At 51.2% G+C, this 20,804-nt stretch overlaps 1 long non-coding RNA gene across 16 annotated transcripts in view; it reads right to left on the reverse strand.

Moving 5' to 3' along the window:
* LOC128931277 (uncharacterized) overlaps positions 1-20,804 on the reverse strand; it is a 189,570-nt gene that overhangs the window by 47,114 nt on the left and 121,652 nt on the right. For 7 of the 16 annotated variants that reach the window (XR_013534081.1, XR_013534084.1, XR_013534083.1 and 4 more), the window contains exon 5: positions 1-20,804. This exon is cut by the window's right edge and continues 16,751 nt beyond it. The exons of 7 other annotated variants lie outside the window; for them this stretch is intronic. This is a non-coding gene — a long non-coding RNA (uncharacterized LOC128931277). 2 more of the 16 variants (XR_013534080.1, XR_013534078.1) reach the window with 2 other exon arrangements.

Raw genomic sequence — 20,804 nt, forward strand, 5'->3', positions numbered from 1 at the left:
CTTGCGCTGGGGTGTTCTCCGCCCCCACCAAGGTCTCCGACGTCACATTGTTTTCTTATGGTGGCTGATGTCTCTTCTGAACTCAATTTGCATTTTCAAAGCAGCTAATAGACGCCTTAAAAAATCCATTTTGACTCGGGATTGAGTGTGATTGGAGTAAGATCGATCCGCAGAGGCCTCTCCCAGCGGCCCTCGCGTCGCCATGGAGACCGCGGAAGCCGCCCCGCCCCACTTGGCTCCCAGACGCTGCAGAAAGGCCCCTCAGCTCCCGGACCCCTCCGGCTCTCCCCATCCCGTGGTCGTGGCCCTCGTCCACACCCGGAGGATTAGTTAGCTTGTCTCTTCCCAACACGCAGCCTCTTCCAAGAGCTTGTAAACTCTTCTTAACCCCTCCCTAGACAAGTGTGCAAACCAGTTGAGGGGGAGGGGGCTTGATGTGTTGACTGAACTGCCCCCCACCTTTGATCTCAAACCACCTCCCTCCTGCCCGGCGAGATGTGGTTATTGCGTGGCCCTGGGATTTGAAAGGCCTCCATTGTGCCCGGGTTTCAAATCTCGGGTCTGCCTCCTCCTTGCCGTGAGACCTTGAGCAAGGTCCTCATTTTGTCCTCTCTAAAAGCAATACGAATACCTCCCTCAGGATTAGGGTGAGGCTGAGGCTGAGCAAGAGCCATGCTTGAGACAGCAGAGAAAGAGTTTCAACCCTCCCTAGGTTGCTTGGGGGAAACAAGTTTTGCATGTTTATAGACAAAATACCAGACAAAGACGATGCGAGAAACCTCTCCCCTCTCCCCCACACCCTTACTAGCAGAGGAGTCTCTAGACTGTGATCTTGGTGAAGGCCAAACACCTGTGGGTCCTGCGTAAACACCTGTGGAAAGTTCAGTGATGATAGGGGTCCCCACATTCTCAAATGACAGAAATCAGAAACTAGGCCCGGCTGGCTACTTGAGTCTGAATCCTGTCTCCGTCACTGACTAGCTGTGTCTTCATCAGTGTCAGCTCTTTTATTTATTTTTTTGAGACAGAGTGTTGCTTAGGCTGGAGTGCAGTGGTGGGATCACAGCTCACTGCAGTCTTAAACTCCTGGGCTCAAGTGATTCTGCCTCCTCAGCTTCCAGAGTAGCTGGGACTACAAGTGTGTGCCACCATGCCTGGCTAATTTTGGTGTGCATTTTTTTTTTGTAGAGGTTTTTTTTTGTAGGGGTTTTACCATGTTGCCTAGACTGGTCTTGAACTCCTGGGCTCAAGTGATCCTCCTGCCTTGGCCTCCCAAAATGCTGAGGCCTGAGCTACTGTGTCCAGCTGAATGACCCTTACTTGGTAGTTTTAGGGGAGGGGGACAGGCCCTGTCCCCAGCCTTGGTCTCTCCTTTTCCCTCTATCCTCTGAGAGCAGCCTCAGCCCAGGAGGTCCTGGCCTCCTGCAGCTTCTCCTTCCAATTACTGTTGGGCCAAAAGGACAAAGCAGGCAAAAGTCTCCAGGGGTTTCCTTCTGAGTTCTAGGGTTTGGGAAGCAGAACATGTATGGGGGGCAGGGCTGCGACCTCCTGTTCCCATCCACAGCTGCTGTCTGCCTCTGCCTCCCTGCCTCCTGCATGTCACCCCTTCGGCCCCCTGTGCTCCCTCAGTTCTGCCCTTAAGCCCTCTCACTGCCTCTGAAGCCTCTGGCTTTTGCTCTGGTCTCCAGAGAGGCCCTTTATGGGCACGTAGGGCTGGGATAAGTGGGGGTGGGAGGAGGGATGATGGACTTAGCCTGGGTTTTGGAGGAAGCAGTTTCTGGAGCTGGAGAGACCCAGAGTGCACAGGATAGCACCCTGGTGGTAGCCCAGCACCCCAGGCCAGCACCCCTGGTGGCAGTAGACCCTTCATTAGCAGCCACCATTGATTTTGTGTGCTCAGCCTGGCACAGCAATGGCCCAGTGTCCCTCCTTGAAAAAAGCTGCCTTTGAAGATTCAGAAAGGTGCTTGGGTCTCAGGGCCTCCCTAAGCCTTGTCAGGCTCTGCCTCAACAAGGGGGTCAGTCCCACTTCCTCTGTCTCTGCATACCTAGCTCTTTGAACCAAGGGCTGGGTGAGTCACCTTCCCTCTCGGCCTCCTCTCAAAGCTCCTCCCCTTCCTTCCCTCTGTGGCCCACCTTGGGACCAGGCAGTTTAGAGGGACAAAGATATCTGGACAGGCAGAAATACTTCAACACATATTTATCAGGACCCATAAGTGTTTGGGCTTCACCAAGATCACAATCTAGGGACTCCTCTGTTAGAAAGGGTGTGTGGGAGAGGTTGTCAGTGTCTGTAAATATGCAAAACTTGGCCGGGCGCAGTGGCTCAAGGCTGTAATCCCAGCACTTTGGGAGGCCAAGGTGGGTGGATCACAAGGTCAATATATCGAGACCATCCTGGTCAACATGGTGAAACCCCATCTCTACTAAAAATACAAAAAATTAGCTGGGTATGGTGGCACGTGCCTGTAATCCCAGCTACTCAGGAGGCTGAGGCAGGAAAATTGCCTGAACCCAGGAGGTGGAGGTTGCGGTGACCCGAGATCGCGCCATTGCACTCCAGCCTGGGTAACAAGAGCGAAACTCCATCTCAAAAAAATAACCAAAAAAATGCAAAACTTGTGGCTGGGCGCGGTTGCTCACACCTGTAATCCCAGCACTTTGGGAGGCTGAGGTGAACGGATCACAAGGTCAGGAGATTGAGACCATCCTGGCTAACACAGTGAAACCCCGTCTCTACTAAAAATACAAAAAATTACCTGGGCGTGGTGGCATGTGCCTGTAATCCCAGCTACTCAGGAGGCTGAGACAGGAGAATTGCTTGAACCAGGGAGGCAGAGGTTGCAGTGAGCCAAGATCGCACCGCTACACTGCAGCCTGGGCGACAGAGCTAGACTGCATCTCACAAAACAAAAACAAAACAAAACTTGTTTCCCCCAAGGCAGAGGGAACTCAGCTTCTCTGAGTAGTCCCCAGTGGGGGAGCTGCAGAATTGCTGACCCTGTGTGAAATAGACATTGAAATATCTAGAGAAGGAGGTAGAAAGGGAATTGGGGTAAGAAAATGTTAAAGAGATCATGACTTTCATGCAAGTACAAAACTAATACATGTCAAAGACTTTAGCTTACAGTGTAATGAGGGAACCAGGAAGGTGTTACAACCAGTTCAAAGGAGAGTCCAAAGAGCAGATGCATTACAGTCTGCCAGGAAGTGAAGGTGCATGCAGATGAAGAATGGGCTGTATCTACAAGCCAATAGCCAACGGCACGTCCTTCAGACAAACTTCAGGAGCGTTTCTATGGACAAGAACCTTTTGCTTTACCCTCAGTTTTGTGCAACTTACCAAGTTGTAAACGAGCTTAGAGGCAATGAAAAGCAGAAGCCCCTTAGAATCAGATAGCCCAGCACTATGCACCAGATAGAACACTTACTAGTCTTTCTCCGATTTCAGAGCTGTTCGCCATTTCTTGTGAATGGAGGGTGGGTGGAACAGGGCTGAGGACTGATGAGAGGCACATACCCTGCTCAGCTCTCAGGTTTGCCTGGGCTTCCCTGAGCTTTGGAGAAGAGAACCTGAGCCCCTGGAGCCTTAGCATCTATAGTTTCTCTCCTTTCTTGTTAATTATTATTTTAAAAAATCAAATCATAGCATATTGACCGGGCACAGTGGTTCACACCTGTAATGCCAGCACTGTGGGAGGCCGAGCCAGTCAGATCGATTCGGCTCAGGAGTCTGAGACCAGCCCTGAGCAACATGGCAAAACCCCATCTCTACAAAAGATATAGACATTAGTGGCATGATGGCGTACAGCCCCAGCTACTTGAGAGGCTGAAGTCAGGAAGTCAAGGCTGCAGTGAGTCGTGATTGAACCACTGCACTCCAGCCTGGGAAGAGAGAGCAAGACACCATCTCAAAAAAAAAAAAGAAGTTATATTACATAAAGTGCACAAATATCAAGTCTACCACCTCATGAATTTTTACACATGTATACACCCACATAACCATTATTCAAATCACGGTATAGAACATTTCCAGAATTTCAGAAAGTTTCCTCGTGTTCCCTCCTAGTCAATAATTAACCTCCCTGGTTGGGTGAGGTGGCTCACACCTGTAACCCTAGCATTCTGGGAGGCTGAGTTAGGAGAATTGTTTGAGCCCAGGAGTTTGAAACCAGCCTGGGCAACATAGTGAGACCTCATCTCTACAAAAAAAATAAAAAATTAGTGGGGGATCATGGCATGCACCTGAGGCAGGAGAATAGGATCTAGAGCTGGGGAACCGAAGGCCAGCTTATTCTGACATCCTAGAACCAAATCAAAAGGAAAACTCCAACTTTCCACACCCAACAAAAGGACCAGAGGCTACTCCCTTTGCAACCCCTCCTCCTTTTCTACGTGGCAGATGAGAAATTGAAAGTACTTCTGGTTGGTCCCCTCCCACACCCATTCAGAGTGGCCTGGGCCTAGTCTTCATATGCCTAGGAGTGTTACTTTGTAACTTTACTTCAGCCTCTGATTGGTCGCTTTCCACAATCAATCAGACAGGTTGCAGGCCACTACTTTATTTACATAGGGTATACACCAAGTAACCAATGAGAAACCTCTAGAGGGTATTTAAACCCCATAAAATTCTGTAACCAGCATTCTGGAGCCGCCCGCTCAAGCCCAGTCCTGCTGTGTGGAGTGTACTTTTGTTTCAGTAAATTTCTGCTGTTCTTGCTTCATTCTTTCCTTGCTTTGTGCATTTTGTTCAATTATTTGTTCAAAATGCCAAGAACCTGGATGTAACACACCTGTAGTCCCAGCTATTCAGGAGGCTGAGGCAGGAGGATCCCTTGAGCCTGGGAGGTATAGGATGCCGTGCGAGCTAGGATGGCACCACTGCACTTTTGCCTGGTCAGCAGAGTGAGACCATCTCAAAAACAAAAGCAAAACCCTAACCTCCCTAAGAGTTAAACATGTATGATTTTGTGTCTGGATTATATAATATTTGTGAGATGCATCCATGTCATTGCATATATGAGTAGTTTCCTTATTTTTATTGCCCATAGTATTCCACTGTATGATTATTTCATCTCCCTTTCATACAGATTTAGGTTCTTTCCAGTTTGGGCCTATTTTAGTAAAGTTGCTGTGAACATTCTTGCATATGTCTTTTTGTAAACGTATGTTTTAATTTCTCTTGAGTAATGTTTCAGAATGGAATTGCTGAGCCATATATTTGACGTATGCTTAGGTTTACTAGACAAAGGTGAGTTACTTTCCCAAGGGGTTGTATAAATTTATATTCCCCTAGCAGTGTATAAGAGTTCTACTTGCTCTACATCATCACCAGTACTTGATGTTGTCAGTCTTTCTCTTTTTAGTCATTCTAGTGGCTGTATTGTGGTCTTGTATTTTGGCCGTTATTTGCATTTTCCATCATTGGTGACCAAAGATGTTGAGCACTTTTTCATAGCTTGTTGAAAATTTGGATACCTTCCTTTATGATGTGCCTCTTCAAGTCTTTTGGCCATTTTTGAGTGAATTGTCTTTTTCTTTTTGATCTGTAGGAACTCTTTATATATTCCGGATCTGAGTTTTTGTCAGATGCATGTGTGGGTAGGTATCTTCTCCCACTCTGTGGCTTGTATTTTTGCTCTCTTCATGGTATCTTTTGATGTATGGATGTTTTACATTTCAATGAACCCCAATTTATCAATTGTTGCCTCTGTAGTTAGTATATTCTGTGTTTCAAAAATATTTGCCTACCTTGGGGGTAGATGTCTTGTCTAGATGTCTTATTGTTTTAGCATTCATATTTAGATCTATGCTCTACTTAGAATTTTTATTTATGCTATGAGGTGGCCTCAAGCCTCATTTTTTTCTCTATGATCCAATTGATCCAGCTGACCCAGCAACATGGATGGAAAAGTTGTGGTGGTATCTTTGTTGGAAATCAATTGACTCACATATATGCGTCTATTTTTGGATTTTCTATAACCTCTCTTATTGGTCTGTTTGTCTACCCTTAACCCAATATCACAGTGTCTTAATTGCTGTAGCTTTATAGAAAGTTTTAAAATCAGGTAATTTAAGTCGTTCGTCTTTGTTCTTCCTGATTGTCTGGGCTATTTTAGGTTCTTTTCATTTTTACATGCTTCTTAGAATAAATAGACTTGTCAATTTCCACAGAAATCTGCTGGCATTGCGACTGGGATTTTGTTGAAACTACAGATCATTTTGGGGAGAACTGACATCCTACCAATACTCAGTCTTCCAGTCCAGGAACACGGCACACCCCTTCATCTATGAAGTTGCCCTAATTTCTCCCAGCATCTTGGCTCATCTTCTAAACCCCACTGCACTCCGGCACTGAGTAGATATTCCTGTGACTGCTGTAGGGAGTTCGCTGTCTAACCGCAGCACTTCAGGGGAAACTCAGGCACAAGGCACGAGGGAGGAGAAGACAGGTAGAGAGATCTGAGGAGCTAAGGAGGCAAGGGGGCAACGAGGTCCCCAGCCACAGTCCTACCCCTGCGCCCCTCCTGAGGAAAGCCTGCTCAGTTGGAGGAGATCTCTGAGCCAGGAGTTGCTCAGAGCAGTCACGTAACCTCCCTGAGCTTCAGTTTTCCTAGTTGTGCAATGGGAGTGTGGTCTCAGCATGAAGAACACATGTGAGGAGGGAAGAATGTACATTACAGGGCACCTATTAGGTGCTCAATAAATAATAGTGGCATTTGTTTTGCCCTCAAGGGAAGACTGATCTCACCAATGTGGACACAGAACCAGAGAGGGTCAGACCCATGAGGCCCTCTGTGCCAGGCACACTTTTGTCCCTTTTAAGGACAAACTGAAAGTGCGCCTTACCAACAAAGAGATGAGAAGAGAAAGGTGATGTCTGTCTAGAAAGCTGGAATAGACAAGCAGCTGGTGCCCCAAACCAGAGGGCTGGGCTGTCCCAGGCTGGTCTCTCTTCCTATTTGCACAGACTTGGGGATGGGCTTTAAGTGCTAAAAGGAACTAATGAAACCTCTGGTGACTCCTGCTTTATTTCCCAGTCACTGATTTTGTGCTGACAGAAGCAGTTTCTTGCAGATTATCCTTAAAGGGGGCAAACACTTTTTCCTGCTGAACATTTTAAATACAATTTCATGGGAAAGAATGATTTTAAAATACACTTTATTAAGCACTTTCCTTTTCATTTAAAAAACACTTTTATAGCCCTTGTCATAGGCTAAGCACCTTGCAGAACGTACCTCATTTAATCCTCACACTAACCTGTTCTTGTCATCACCATCTTACCACCTACAGGGAAACTCATTTGCTCATGGTGGGCAGTTAGTGGGTGACAGAGCCAGGATTCAACACGGGCAGCCTGGCTCCGTGGCCTTGTGGTTAACCTGGCCCTGGTGGCCTGCTTGCAAAAGGTCTTTCTCAGATGGCTGGCCTCCCCTCCTGGGGACATCATTTTAGAAGTCCCTGGGGCTTCCCCTCCTGCAGCCCTCTGCAGTGCCTTTGGCCATGCTCCCAGCTTTCTACGGAGACCTCATTAACCAGCAGCTCCTGGGGCTTGGGGGTGGAGCACCTACCTTCAGAGTCCCCTCCTCCCTCCCACATCACATCAGGGGACTTGGCCTACAAATAAGGTGGTGCTATGGATTCCTGGCAGGCAGCGGCAGCATAGCTACCAGTTAGCCGGGGGCATGGCCAGGACTGGCATAGGAGCTCTGGGGCTGCAGGTTTCTGGGACTCAAAGGGAGGAGGCCCCAGGGCAGCCTGGCGCCTTGTTTCCCTTGCAGCTGGTTCAACATAGTCCTTCTTTCTAGCTGCTGGAGATTAAGAGAGAGAGACCCTCAGGTTGTGGTTCCAGCCTCAGCATTCAGGATACAAATAGATACGCACCTTGGGGCCTTTGCACTTGCTGTTGCTGCTGCCTGAACCATTTTCCCCAGAAACCCATGTGGCTCACCCTTTTACTTCCTTCTAGTTTCTGCACAAATGCCACCTTCTCAGAGAGGCCTCCCCTGACTGCCCCGTCTAAAATGGCACACACTCTCCAGGCCGCCAGCCCTGACTACATTTTCTTCTTAAGTGGTATGAAAACATTCTCTGCGTCTGTTGCTTTTGTGCTTGCTGTCTGTCTCTCCCCCAGGAGACTATAAGCTGCCTGAGGACAGGGACTTTTGACCTTGTTCATCATTGTATTATCAGTGCCTAGAACATGCCTGATGTAGTATGTGCTTGATAAATACTTGTTGATGACTGATTGGTGAGTGCTGCAAAGTTGGATGTGCTTCCCTATGTCTCTGTGCCTGGGCCTCCGAGACAGTGACTGTCATCCTATCTGACCAAGGATGTCAGGATAGGCTGTGTTATGCTGCGGAAACAAACAGCCCCAGAACCTCAGTGCTGAGTCGACTCCCCTGCATCTCCCCTCTCCTCGTGATAAGGGAGATAAGGCCAGTCACATCTATAGGTTGTATGTCCCTGGATTTGCCCCCTCACCTCACATATGGCACTTAGAAACAACTCTGGCCACTTGTCCCACCCATGGGCTTTAGATTCTGGCTTGTGACAGCTGTGTCCTCTTTTGAAAGGAAGCATGGAGACATAACGGTTTACCAGCAGGATGTAAACTGGGTTATTGGCTGAATAGCTATCCATGAACTCAGTGTCTAATTAGGAAAGACGGCCCCGCAGGAGCAGGAAGAATCCTTCCTTCCTTTGTGCGGGAGCTCACAGTTACAGGGCCCAACCAAGCTGCAACAAGCCGGGGGCTAGGTGTGGGGATGGAGCCCATGGAGGCAGGGCCAGGTAGGGCTTCTTGGAGAAGGCGGTGCCTGGGCTGAACCCCAAAGGATGGAGCTGTGAGGCTGTGAGGGGTAGGGAAGCTGCAACCTCCAGAGAGGAAGGTGCTGCAGGAGGAGGGCACGGAAGGGAGGAGGAGGCAGAGGGACTGAGCTTCGGAGTGGTGCCCTCAGCAACCAGAGGATGGAGCAAAGCTTCTCTGCAAACTCTATGGAGGAAAAATCATCCCCTCCCTGAACACCTGCTCCAGGACCCAGTCTGAGTCCACAGCTCCCTCCTCTGGAGTGGGTCACCAGGAGGCCGGACTAGAAGGGGTGGCGAGGAAGCCCAGACACCAAGACCAGGAAGAAACCAAGAGGACCCAGAGCCCAGGGGATGCAGGAGGATTCCTCCACCGTTTATCCTGAAGCAGGGGCAGGTGAGGGGTTAACAGGAGATGGGGTTAGCAGCTTTACTGGGAAGGAACCAGCCGGGTTTCTTAAGGCCCTGAGGTGGCAGGAAAGTGCTTAAAAGAAGGGGTTGTGGGGGCGGGGGGGGGGGTTGTGGGTGGGGGAGGGTTGTGGAGGATGAGCAATTCGATTCCGTGGGACTCAATGAGCAGGAGGGTGAGGGTCTGGGGCTGATGGGCAGCTGGGAGGTCTACAGAGAGGCTGCCTGCTTTGATTACCTGGAGCAGTTCAGGGGGCAACATCTCAATTGAGAGCCCCTCCCCCTCCCCCTTCCCTCTTTTCTGATGGAGTTTCATTCTTGTTGCTCAGGCTGGAGTGCAATGACGCTATCTTGGCTCACTGCAACCTCCGCCTCCTGGCTTTGAGCGATTCTCCTGCCTTGGCCTCCCAAGTAGCTGGGATTACAGGCGTGCACCACCACACCCAGCTAGTTCTTTGTATTTTTGGTAAAGACAGGGTTTCATCATGTTCATCAGGCTGGTCTCGAACTCTTGACCTCAGTTGATCCACCTGCCTTGGCCTCCCAAAGTGCTGGGATTAGAGGTGTGAGCCACCATGCCTGGCCCAAGTGAGGGGTTTCTCTTAATCAAGGAACAAACAGAGCATGGAACAGTCTGGCGTTTGGGTATGACAAAGACTGTTGTGTGTCCTTTGCCAACTAGACTGTTGCCAGTGGGACACATGAAAAACTGGTAGGAGGATTTGGGTGTCTAGAGGATGGGATGGAAGCAGGGGACACCTCTTCCACAAACATTTTATTATGAAGATTTCTGAACATAATGGAAAAGTTGAAAGAGTTGAACAGAGAACACATTCATCTGTCCATCACAATTCTACAATGAACAGTTCACGAGATTCTTTATTCTACATATCTCCGTCCACCCATTCATCTTATTTTTCGAAGCACTTCAAAGTAAGTTGCAGACATTCGTGCACTTAACCCCTAAACATTCAGCATGTGCACTGTCAACTAGAGCTCAACGTTTGTTTCCAGTTCCTTTTTTGTATTTGTTTAGAGATGTTTAGAGATGATATTTGCATGAAGCAGAATGTACCAATCTCAAATGGATCAATCTCAGCTCACTGCAACCTCTGCCTCCCGGGTTCAAGCGATTCTCCTGCTTCAGCCTCCAGAGTAGCTGGGATTACAGGTGCCTGCCTGTATTTTTATATTTTTAGTAGAGATGGGGTTTCACCATGTTGGCCAGGCTGGTCTTGGACTCACCTCAAGTGATCCGCCTGCCTTAGCTTCCCAAAGTGCTGGGATTACAGGCATGAGCCACCACACCTTGCCTAAACTTTATCAAGATATAAAACATTATCATTGCTTCAGAGAGCGTCCCTTGGCCCCTTCCTGGAGAATCTCTGCCAAGGAACTATCCATGGTCCATCTTTTGTAAGGTAGCTGCTCAGGTAAAAACCACATTTCCCCGTCTTCTAGGCGGCTTGGCGTGCTTCTGTGATTAAGTTCTGGTCTGCGGAGTGTAAATAGATGCACCAAGCGGCAGCTTCTGAACACATTCCTTAAAAGACACCCGGTGTGCTCTTGGCCCTTCTTCATCTTCCCTCCGTGCCATTGCTTGGAACAGAGCTGTCGTGGCTGCGGTCTTGGACCATAAAGAAGGGGACACACCCAGGTATAGTGAAACAGTGAGCTGAAAAGTCCCTGAGTCCTTAAACTCTTCATGAGTCACTAAACTGCCATATTGGCACTTGGGGGAGGGGAGTGGGGGTGGGCGGTCTGGATTGCTTACTCCAGATTTTCATGTGAGAGAGGAATAAATGTCTACCCTGCTTCAGCCTCTGTCAATAATAGCCTGCATTCCAGTCAAAGTAGTCTTAATTACAAACTTGTCCACCTTGTAAATGTTGTACTATATACGTGTATTACCTACTCAAAAAAGTGAATCATAATACAAAATTATATGTAAATAAAGAGTCTGCTGTAGAGACCATGACTGCTCTTCCCAACCAGTAGTGGAGGGATGGAGTCACAGCTGGTTCTGGGAGTTAGGACATAGGATTGATGTCACATGGCACAGACCCAAATTAGCAGGAGCTTACACAAGATAGTGGTGTATTTCTCTGCACGTAAAAGCCTAAGCCAGCCAATACTGCAGATTAGTGACCCGGCTCCCACCCTCCCATATGTGATCATCCCATATCTGTTCAATGACCATGGTTTCTGAACACAGAGCCTTAAAATCTCCAGGGGACACTGGCACCCTCCAGGAGACATAGGCGGCTCTCTGGTCCACACTATGACAAACCCTCTGAGACCTGCTTGTAACCTGGGCAGGGGCTTCTCCTGCCCAAGGCAGAACTTTCCACACATGGGGGCTGCCAGCATTGGGCATCCCAGGACCGGACCAGCTTCCCAACCTGTGTCTGTGCCCTGGCTCCAAGCTGCCATCTCTGTCTCCAGACAACCCCCCAGGCCTCTGGGGCCCCCCACCCTGGGCCTGGGAATTTGGAGGCAAGTTCTCTTATCTGGCATTGCAGCAGGCTACCCACCAGCCTCTCACTGATGTCCGGGCCTCTCGCTGATGTCCAGGCCTCTTCCTGATGTCCGGGCCTCTCACTGATGTCCGGGCCTCTTGCTGATGTCCAGGCCTCTTCCTGATGTCCAGGCCTCTCGCTGATGTCCGGGCCTCTCACTGATGTCCAGCGATATTGATGCACCAATCTTAATCTCCCCAGGCCGTCCTCACGTGCAGCTGTCAGATTTCACAGCTGCCCTCTGGGCCTTGTGCCTCAGATCCTGGGTATCACATTTCTGTGCCCCCAACCAAGTCGCAGGATTCTGAGCCTTGGCTAATAGCTTTCATTCTGGGGCCCAGGGGCCATCAGAGGGGCTGCTTGTATGGCAGATTCATTCCCTAAAAACCATCCCTGGATTTGGGACTGTCATTAGACTGGCAACAATAACTTTAGTAATAACAATGATAGAGCTACTGCTTTCTCAATACCTATCAGGCGACAGATGCTCTCATTATATCTCTCTGAGGTAAGGTGTGTTTGTCCCCATTTTACAGATGAAGAAACTGAGGGGGCTGGGTACAGTGGCACATGCCTGTAATTTCAGTACTGTGGGAGGCCAAGGCAGGAGGATTGCTTGAGCCCAGGAGTTTGAGACCAGCCTGGGCAGCGTAGTGACACCTTGTCTCTACAAAAATTACAAAATATTAACCAGGCATGGTGGTGTGTACCTGTAGTCCCAGCTACTCAGGAGACTGAGGTGAGAGGATCACTTGAGCAGAGGAGGTGGAGGCTGCAGTGAGCCTCGACCAGGCCACTGCACTCTAGCCTGGGTAACAGAGCAAAAGCGTGGTGGTGCATGCCTGTAGTCCCAGCTACTCGGGAGGCTGAGGCAGGAGACTCGCTTGAACTCAGGAGTTGGAGGTTGCAATGAGTCAAGATCTCGCCACTGCACTCCAGCCTGGTGACAGAGCAAGACTGTCCTAAAAAACAAACAAACAAGAGCGCAAGAGAGAAACCGATGCTCGGAGGTGTTAGCAGACACTTCCATGGCCACATAGCTCAGACAAGGGTGGAGTCCAGGCCTGGCTCCCTCCAGAGCATCCCAGGCCCTGCAGCTGTGTCCTTCCCAGAGTCATGAGAAAGGCCTAGAGTCCATTCTGGCTCAGGCACTCACTGGCTGCATCACTGCAGGTGAGGCCTTTAGCTTTGCCGGCCTTGGTTTCCTCACCTGTAAGTGGGAAGGATGATGTATGGGGCACAGGAGCATATTGAGCCCTTTCTCAGTCATACTGTGACTGCCTCTCTTCCCTGCATTCCTGGGCTGTTGGGCAGGGCCTAGCCTGGCCCTGTGCCTGGCACCCCCACCCAAGACCTTAGCAAAGTGGAGTTGGTCTGAGCCGCTAGTGCTTCTGTTGGTAGACATGCCTCAGAGGGACCCAAAGGTGGGAAAAGTGTCACAGGGGACGGGGACTGGGAGGTAAGAACAAGGAGGGTGCAGACACTGGTGGGCAGGGTGGGACAGAGATTGGGGGCTGAGCAAGGAGAAGCTTTAGAGTAGGGCAGAGGCACCCAGGGCAGGCTGGGGGAGGTGACCTCCAGTGACACACTTCGAGGGAACATGGGGAGATCCAGGGGCAATGGCATGGGGTGTGGCTCCTGTGTAAGCCACCCTTTGGCGGAGGGTCCTCTGGTCCCGGCTGGCTCTAGGTCACATCTGCCCCCCACATTGCACCCCCCCAGGCCTGCCAGCTCCTTCTGAGCCTTTGGCCCTGCCCCTCTCAGGCCTCTGGAACCTCTCAGCATGGTTCTGGCCCTAGTGCTCTGGGCAGCTCCTGCAGACACCTTTCCCCCACCACCCCGATGGCACTTGGGGAGGGGCGTGGGTGGGCAGTGGGTGGCAGGGGAATGGAGGGAAATGAATTCCAGATGAACCGTCAGCCCTCAGGTGCAGCCGGCATGGGGGCGGGGTGGCAATTAGGAGAGCGAACTCTGGGCTGTTTACCGGCTAGAGCAGCTCGGGTGGTTATTTACTTTTCTGAGATTCTGGGAGGGAATAAAATGAGCACGGGGCCTCCAGGGGCCTCAGCAAACAGCGGAGAGGCGGTGGTGTGTTAACCGATTCTGTCAGCCTGCTCCGCCACTTCCCAGAGGCAATTGCTGTCTCAGGGAGCCCTGGGACAACATGGAGGGCCCAGCACTGTCCAGCCAGAGGGAGCGGCAGGGGTGAGAGAAGCCATGCCACCACCCACCACCCCACTGTCCAGGTGGCCCAGGGAGGGGAGCCACACAGCCCAACCGGAATGGGACCGCAGGGCCTGGGTCCCAGGACCAGGAGAAGGAGCTTGGAAGGGAGGCATTTCTGGGTGGGGTGGGGTAGCAGGGGCTGTTCAGTCACTGGGTACACAGGGCCAGGAGCACTGGGGCCATTCTCCAGCTGATCCCAAAGCTCTGGTGTCCAGGACCCTGACAGACCAGAGCTCCAGACCTGGGCCAGCCCTTACCCTCTTGGGGTCCATGTTTCTCTGACAGCTGCTCCTGTCTCCAGGGGCACTTGAGAGGTTACGGAGCACAGTCATTTCCCCACCTCACTTCTGGAGGCTGACATGATTCTGTTTTTAACGGAGTGCGACATGGTCGAGTGAGGCGCTGCTCTCTTTGGGCTTCAGTGCCCTCACCTGTGAAATGGGTGTGATTACAAAAGCGCCTGCATCCCGAGTGGTCCTGAGGGTGCATGCGCTCAGCAGTGTCGACTCATTTTCTACACATGTGTGATGGCCATCGCCTCTGCCCCAGGACACAGGACAAGTTTATATGGTCCTTGCCTTCGGAGACCCAGTTCTCAAGGTATAATCTGAGGACCTCTGGAGATTCCCAAGACCCTCTTAGGGAGAAGGCCTCAAGGTCAAAACTGTCTCCCTCTGTCACCCAGGCTGGAGTGCAGTGGCGTGATCTCAGCTCACTGCAGCATCCAACTCCCTGGTTCCAGCGATTCTCCTGCCTCAGCCTCCCGAGAAGCTGGGATTACAAGCACATACCACCATGGCCAGCTAATTTTTGTATTTTCACTAGAGACAGGGTTTCACCATGTTGACCGGGATGGTCTCGATCTCCTGACCTTGTGATCCACCTGCCTCAGCCTCCCAAAGTGCTGGGATTACAGGCGTGAGCCACTGTGCCTGGCCAAAACTTTTTCTTAGTAACACTAAGATGCTGTCTGCCATTTTCACTGTGTTCATCTTTGCCACAGTTGCTGCAAAAGCTACCTGCTTCAAAGTGCTGTGGCTTAGCAAGGGTCTTGGTGGTGGCACCAGACACTCCTAGTAGCCATGGCGGTCTTCACCACCGCACACCTGCAGGCAAGACAGAAAAGCCTGTTTCATTACGAATGTTCTTGATGAAACAATCAAAATAATTAACTTCGTTAAATCTCTATCCGTGAGTACACTTCTTTTTAGTATTATGTGTAGAGAAATGAGAAGCACGTGTGAAGCATTTCTGAAGAACGCTGGTTGTCTAAAAGAACAGCATTTGAGGTTGTTTGAGCTGTGAGCTGAAATTGCCGTTTTTACCCCCGTGGAACAGCATTTTTACTTGAGAAAAGCAACCGTAGACCAACTATAGTCATTCGGTCTTGGTTATCTGGCATACGTTTTCTCGGAAATGAATGAAGTGAGCATGTTGCTTCAAGGAAAACAACTGACAGTATTTGGTGCCAAGGACAGAAATTTGAGCTTTCAAGCAAAAATTAGAATTTTGGAAACCTTTTATTTGCTGCTATGAGCTTGACAGCTTCCCAGTGTTTCAAAGAGTTTGACTTCCAAGTGATCAATGCATGCATGGTGTTATGAAGTCATGCTTGGGTAAAGATCCATTCAGAGTATAAGACAGACCGCTGGATTTCAACATGGCAGAATATGAAAAGTTTGTTGAGGAGATTTTAGGATCCAGGCTGCGGGTCACCCTCAAGCATCTACAACTTGATGAGGTTTGGTGTAGTATCAAAGAAGAACGTCCGCCACAGCTGAAAAGGCCCGTAGAATTCTCCTCTGTTCTAACTCCATGTCTGAGCAAAGCCAGGTTTTCTTTATCTACTTCCACCCAAACAACAGACTGCAGGAGATTGAATGTAGAAGCAGATAACAGAGTCCAGCTGTCTTTCATTAAGTCAGACACGTAGGAGATTTGCAAACCTGTAAAGCAATACTGCTCTTCTCGCTTTTGTTTTTGAAAACTGTTATCTTCCACAAACATAAGTTACTTATATTAACATGAACTGAGTTTATTAGTTTTATTTTAAATGAATTGATAAATGCATATTTGAAAGTTTCTCAGTTTTAATATCAAATATGACAACTATCGATAAACCCACATAAACCAACACTCTTTGGGGTCCTCAATAATTTTTAAGAGTGTAACGGATGCCTGACACCAAAAAGTTGGAAAACTACTGATCCAGTACATGTGGGAACAACAAACAGCTATTTGCAGGTGGGTGAGTGTCACTGTGGGTCTGTACAAGGCAGAAGGGAGGTGAAAGGGCAAGCTGGGGGCTCCCTGGAGGAGGTGTCCTTATAACAGCTAAATGTGACTGACAGGAGATTGTCAGTTGCTGGAACTGAGAGAGAAACTGGCATGAAGAATCTGCAGAATAGCAGGGAGATCCCCACAAACCCATGAGCAGCTGACGGTGCAGACATCTGAACAGTGATTTGAGCTGTTGTCCCCAGGCAGAGATACCCAGGTATTCATGTACTCATGGACCCAATGAGACGAGGGGGCCCAGGTCCACATGTACCCAGTGTGGTCAGATTTAGATGCCCTCAGCAGGGACCCTCCCTCTGACCTCTAGCAAAGAGGCCTGCAGGACACCCTGGCTGAAATCAGGGAAGGGGCCATCCACTGACACTGTGTCCACCCCCCGGTCCAGCCCCCAGGCCTTCACACCAGGGCCAGCACAGGTCCTGCCTTCCTCCCACCAAGGCCCTCTTTCCCCACGCTTCATCCCTTTCTAGTTTGCAGCTAGCCTGGGCTGGTGTGAACGGGCGGGGTCACGGGAGGAGAAGAAATTCTCAGTGGCAGGAGAGGAGCCAGGCCTTTTCCTCACTGAGTCACTGGGGCCTCCACCTTCAGCTGGAGCATAAGCGGGACAGACCATGTGCTTTCCAAGTTGCTCCCAGCCCCAGATCTGGCATCATACAAGCCTGGCACAGTTGCAGGATTCCTTGCCTCTCATGGTGGGGCCAGCCGAGTTATAGTAATCTGCACGTCAAGAGGGAGCAGACAGGAGGAATCCAGCGAGGCCTCAGTGTCAAATCTACACACTCTCACCTCTCTCCAACCTCCCCTGCGGCTCTAGGAGCCAGGGCTCCACACTCACAGCCTCTGCTGCCTCACCTCCCACCCTCCCTGCCTCCTCCGCGCGGCCTCCAGCTCCCACTGCTCACTCCAGACACTTTAATGAGTCTCCGGTGACTGCCGACCTCTCTTGCCCAGGGCCTACCCTTGCACAGGGCCATGCCCTTGGCAGTGTTCTGACCTACTTTGACCCCCTCAACTTAGCCATGCAGTGCTTCCCAGCCTCCACCCACCTTGCCAGACCCCCACCTCTCCAATGCCTTTGTGAATGCCTCGCCTTCTTGCTGTCCAAATGCTCCGGGACCACCCTTGGCCGCTGAATCCACTGGTAAAGTGAGCAGCTGCAAGTCAGAAGACTTGACTGACAGTGACGTTTTATTTCTTGCCTAACAAGAAGTCTGGCTGAAATTTGCAGGTGGGTGAGTGTCAATGTGGGTCTGTACAAGGCAGAAGGAAGGTGAAAGGGCAAGCTAGGGGGCTCCCTGGAGGAGGTGTCCTTATAACAGCTAAATGTGACTGACAGGAAATTGTCAGTTGCTGGAACTGAGAGAGAAGCTGGAACTGAGCTGAGAAGCCGGCTCAGCTGCCCAAGGACGTTACACAGTCATCTCTGGCTGCAAGGATGCTGTGAGGGTGAGTTGCGAGTTTGTTTCTTGGGCACGTAGTGTAAATGTGGGGTGGTGGGGCAACTAGCCTGGACCTTCTCTTGGAGAACTAATCCTCACAGGGTCCCCACGACACGGATGCCTCCTAGCTTGGTTTGAACTACCAGCCTCTCTCCGGGGCTCCAGTTTAGCACTTCCAACTGCCTGGGACAGTTTTACCTTCAAACCACAGCCCGAACCCAACCAACCCAAACGAGCCTCTCCTCCTAGGTCCGTAGCCCTGCAGTCCTCCTGGCTGCCCGAGTTGGAAACAGCAGCCCCTGTTCTCTCTGCCCCACCCCCTGTACACCTGCTACGATTCTGCCTGGGCAATGTGGTCCCCAGAGCAGAGGGCCTGAGCCTGCTTTTCCAGTGCCCCTGACCTGGCTCAGGCCCAGGACATCTTGCTGCCACTACCCTCCTCCCACTCCAGTCCCTCCTCTGCCCTGGGCCAGATCTGTCCAGGGCACACACCTCTCTGACCGGAGTACTTCCTGGAATCTGGCCACAGCACGCTTTCTGGTCTCTTATCCTATTCTATATACAGATCCTCCATATCTCTGAACACCCTAGGGACACAGGTGGGTCTCCACTGCCTCTGGAAAGCGCTTCACTCTCCTCTCGCCACCAGCCAGCTTCCCGCTCACTCATGACCCATAGAATGTGCTGCCTCATGGCTTTGATCCTGCACAGCCTCCCTGAGTCCTTCCTCTGCCCCTCCTCCACACATCCACTGGTGAATGCTCCCTGCACAGTGCTGTGGACAGGTCAAGCTCCTGAGCAGATTCCAGGTCAAGCTATGGGGGAAGGCAGCCTCTTCACTAGTTATTGGCTGTCCTGGATTAGGTGCCTGCCTTGATCCCATCAGCTGAAGCCATAGGGATTACGTACTCCTCAGCAGGCTGACCTTCCAAAGGAGCTTGGGGCAGCGCCACAGAGAGGTAGGGGGCAATGACCGACAGCAATCCTGGACCCCTCTCTCCAAGACCTCTGCTCTGCCAGGGCCCACTTCAAATGCAGTCTCCTCCAAGAAGCCTCTCTAGACCACCTACCCTACTATTGAGCCAGAGCCCCGCAGCTTGGCTCCTCCTGCCCCGGCGCTGTGGACACCTTTCTGTAAGAGTGTGCACACCAGTGGGACCATCTCTCCATTGTTTACCCTGCTGGCTGGTTGCTGAGCCTCCTCACAGCCCCCCTGTGCAGTGAATACACTAGGTGTTCAATAAATGTTGGGGAAGTGACATGAACAGAATGCCCGACTCGGCAGGGACTGGAGAGTATTTGGTTGCAAACCCAGGGCTTGTGTGTCAAAACCAGCTCTCAGACTGGTTTTGTTGGGCCCCCACTGAAAACGGGCAGATTTCCCATCCAAATCTGCATTTGCAGTTTCCCTTGCACAAGCTGGCTTGGGTTCCCCCAAAGCAGAGCCCAAGGTGAGGACAGACTTGTGTGTCTGGGAGGCGAGCCCCAGCAGCAGGAGCAAGGGAGGTGGGGGAGTGAACAGGAAGCAGGAAGAGCGGAAGGTTCGGGACAGAGCCAGGACTGCTGTGGCACCTGGGTTCCTTCTGGCAGCAGAACCGGAAGCCACGCCTCTGAAGTGACCATGGGAAGGAAGAGACTGGGGCACTTGTCCACCAACTCTGTCTTCCACTGGTTGAGGGCTGTCCAGGGCGTTTGCCTTCCTAGAACTCCCCGGATCCCCATCACAAGGGCTGGCTTGGAAAGAAGTCCCGAGACTGAGAGCAGCGCTGGGCTCTCGTGCCTGCTGGGAGAACCTGCGAAAGTGGAGGTGGAGCACTCCTTTTCAAAAACAATTTTAATATTTTTGGTAGAGACAGGGTGTCACTATGCTGCCCAGGCTGGTCTTCAATCCTGGCCTCAAGAAATCCTCCCACCTCAGCCTCCCAAAGTGTTGGGATGACTGGCATGAGCCACCCTGGGCAGCTCCCCTTTGAACAGGTGCTGCCCCCACCCTGGGCCCGTGCCTCATCTTCATTTCCCTCCATCCCCTGCATGCTGCTGAGTTGGTGAATCTGGTAGGTTCCCTCACATCCTTTCATAGAGGGCACTGGGGCCCCGAGAGGGAAGGCCCAGAGACCTCAGCCAAGGTCTTGCAGCCATGCACACCGGGCTGGGCCCAGGACCCTGACTCCTGCTAGAGCGCTCCCTGCCACCCACCCTCCTTTCCTTCCCACCTCGGGCTTGTTGTGGCCTTGACTTCTCTGCCTCAGGAATGAGGCCCTCAGACAAGGGCTGTGGGCTGTGAACTCTGGCCCAGCCCTTTCCCCTCTTTGCAGCTGGCTCAGGACAGGAGCCAGTAAATAACATACTGCCCAACGATCGAGGTCACTCAGGCCAGGGCCGATCGATGGCTGCAGACAGCTGGGCAAGCAGGTAATGAAGTACCAGCTCCTTGGTGGGGGCGCTAGCGGCCCTGGGATTTAATCCCCTTGCCTCCTCCACTTCGCTCCAGCTTGGGTGACAGGAGGGAAGACAGATGAGGCTCTGAAGCTGGTGGTGGGGGGCGGGAGTGAGTGGGATCTAGGAATAGGGATGGGCCATGGGGGTGTGAAGTTGGCAAGGCTCGCTGAAAGCGCAGCCCCTGTTTCTCTCATGGGCAGCCTCTCCAGGCAGGCTTCCCGTGGGATCCTCCCCCAAAAGCCTGTATCCCCCATCCCCCTCCAGGCACACAAAGCACATTTCACCCTGTGTGCTTGTCCGTGCGAGCGTAAAGCTGTCTACTCCTCCAAAATGAGGGCTTTGGAGGGCAGGAAAGGGCACAAGAAACTAAACATTGTCGAACCCATAAGATGCGCTGACTCAATGTCTTGCGGCTTTGTATCTGTCATCCTATTCGATGTTCATGGCCGTATGGCTTGATAAATATTATTATGTTCATTCCAATAGATGAGGAAACAGGCTCAGAGAGGAAGAGATGGTTAACAGCTAGAGCAGTCCAACAATGGACCAGACCAGGTAGCCTCATGGTGAGGTGGTGAGTTCCCTGTCACTCTGGGTATTCAAACAGAGCTTGAAGGGCTAGCTGTCAAAGGGCTATGGAGGAGATTCTGCAGAAGGTAGGCTTG

Source organism: Callithrix jacchus, chromosome 4 (assembly GCF_049354715.1).
Source record: "Callithrix jacchus isolate 240 chromosome 4, calJac240_pri, whole genome shotgun sequence".
NCBI classification, from domain to species: Eukaryota; Metazoa; Chordata; class Mammalia; order Primates; family Cebidae; genus Callithrix; species Callithrix jacchus.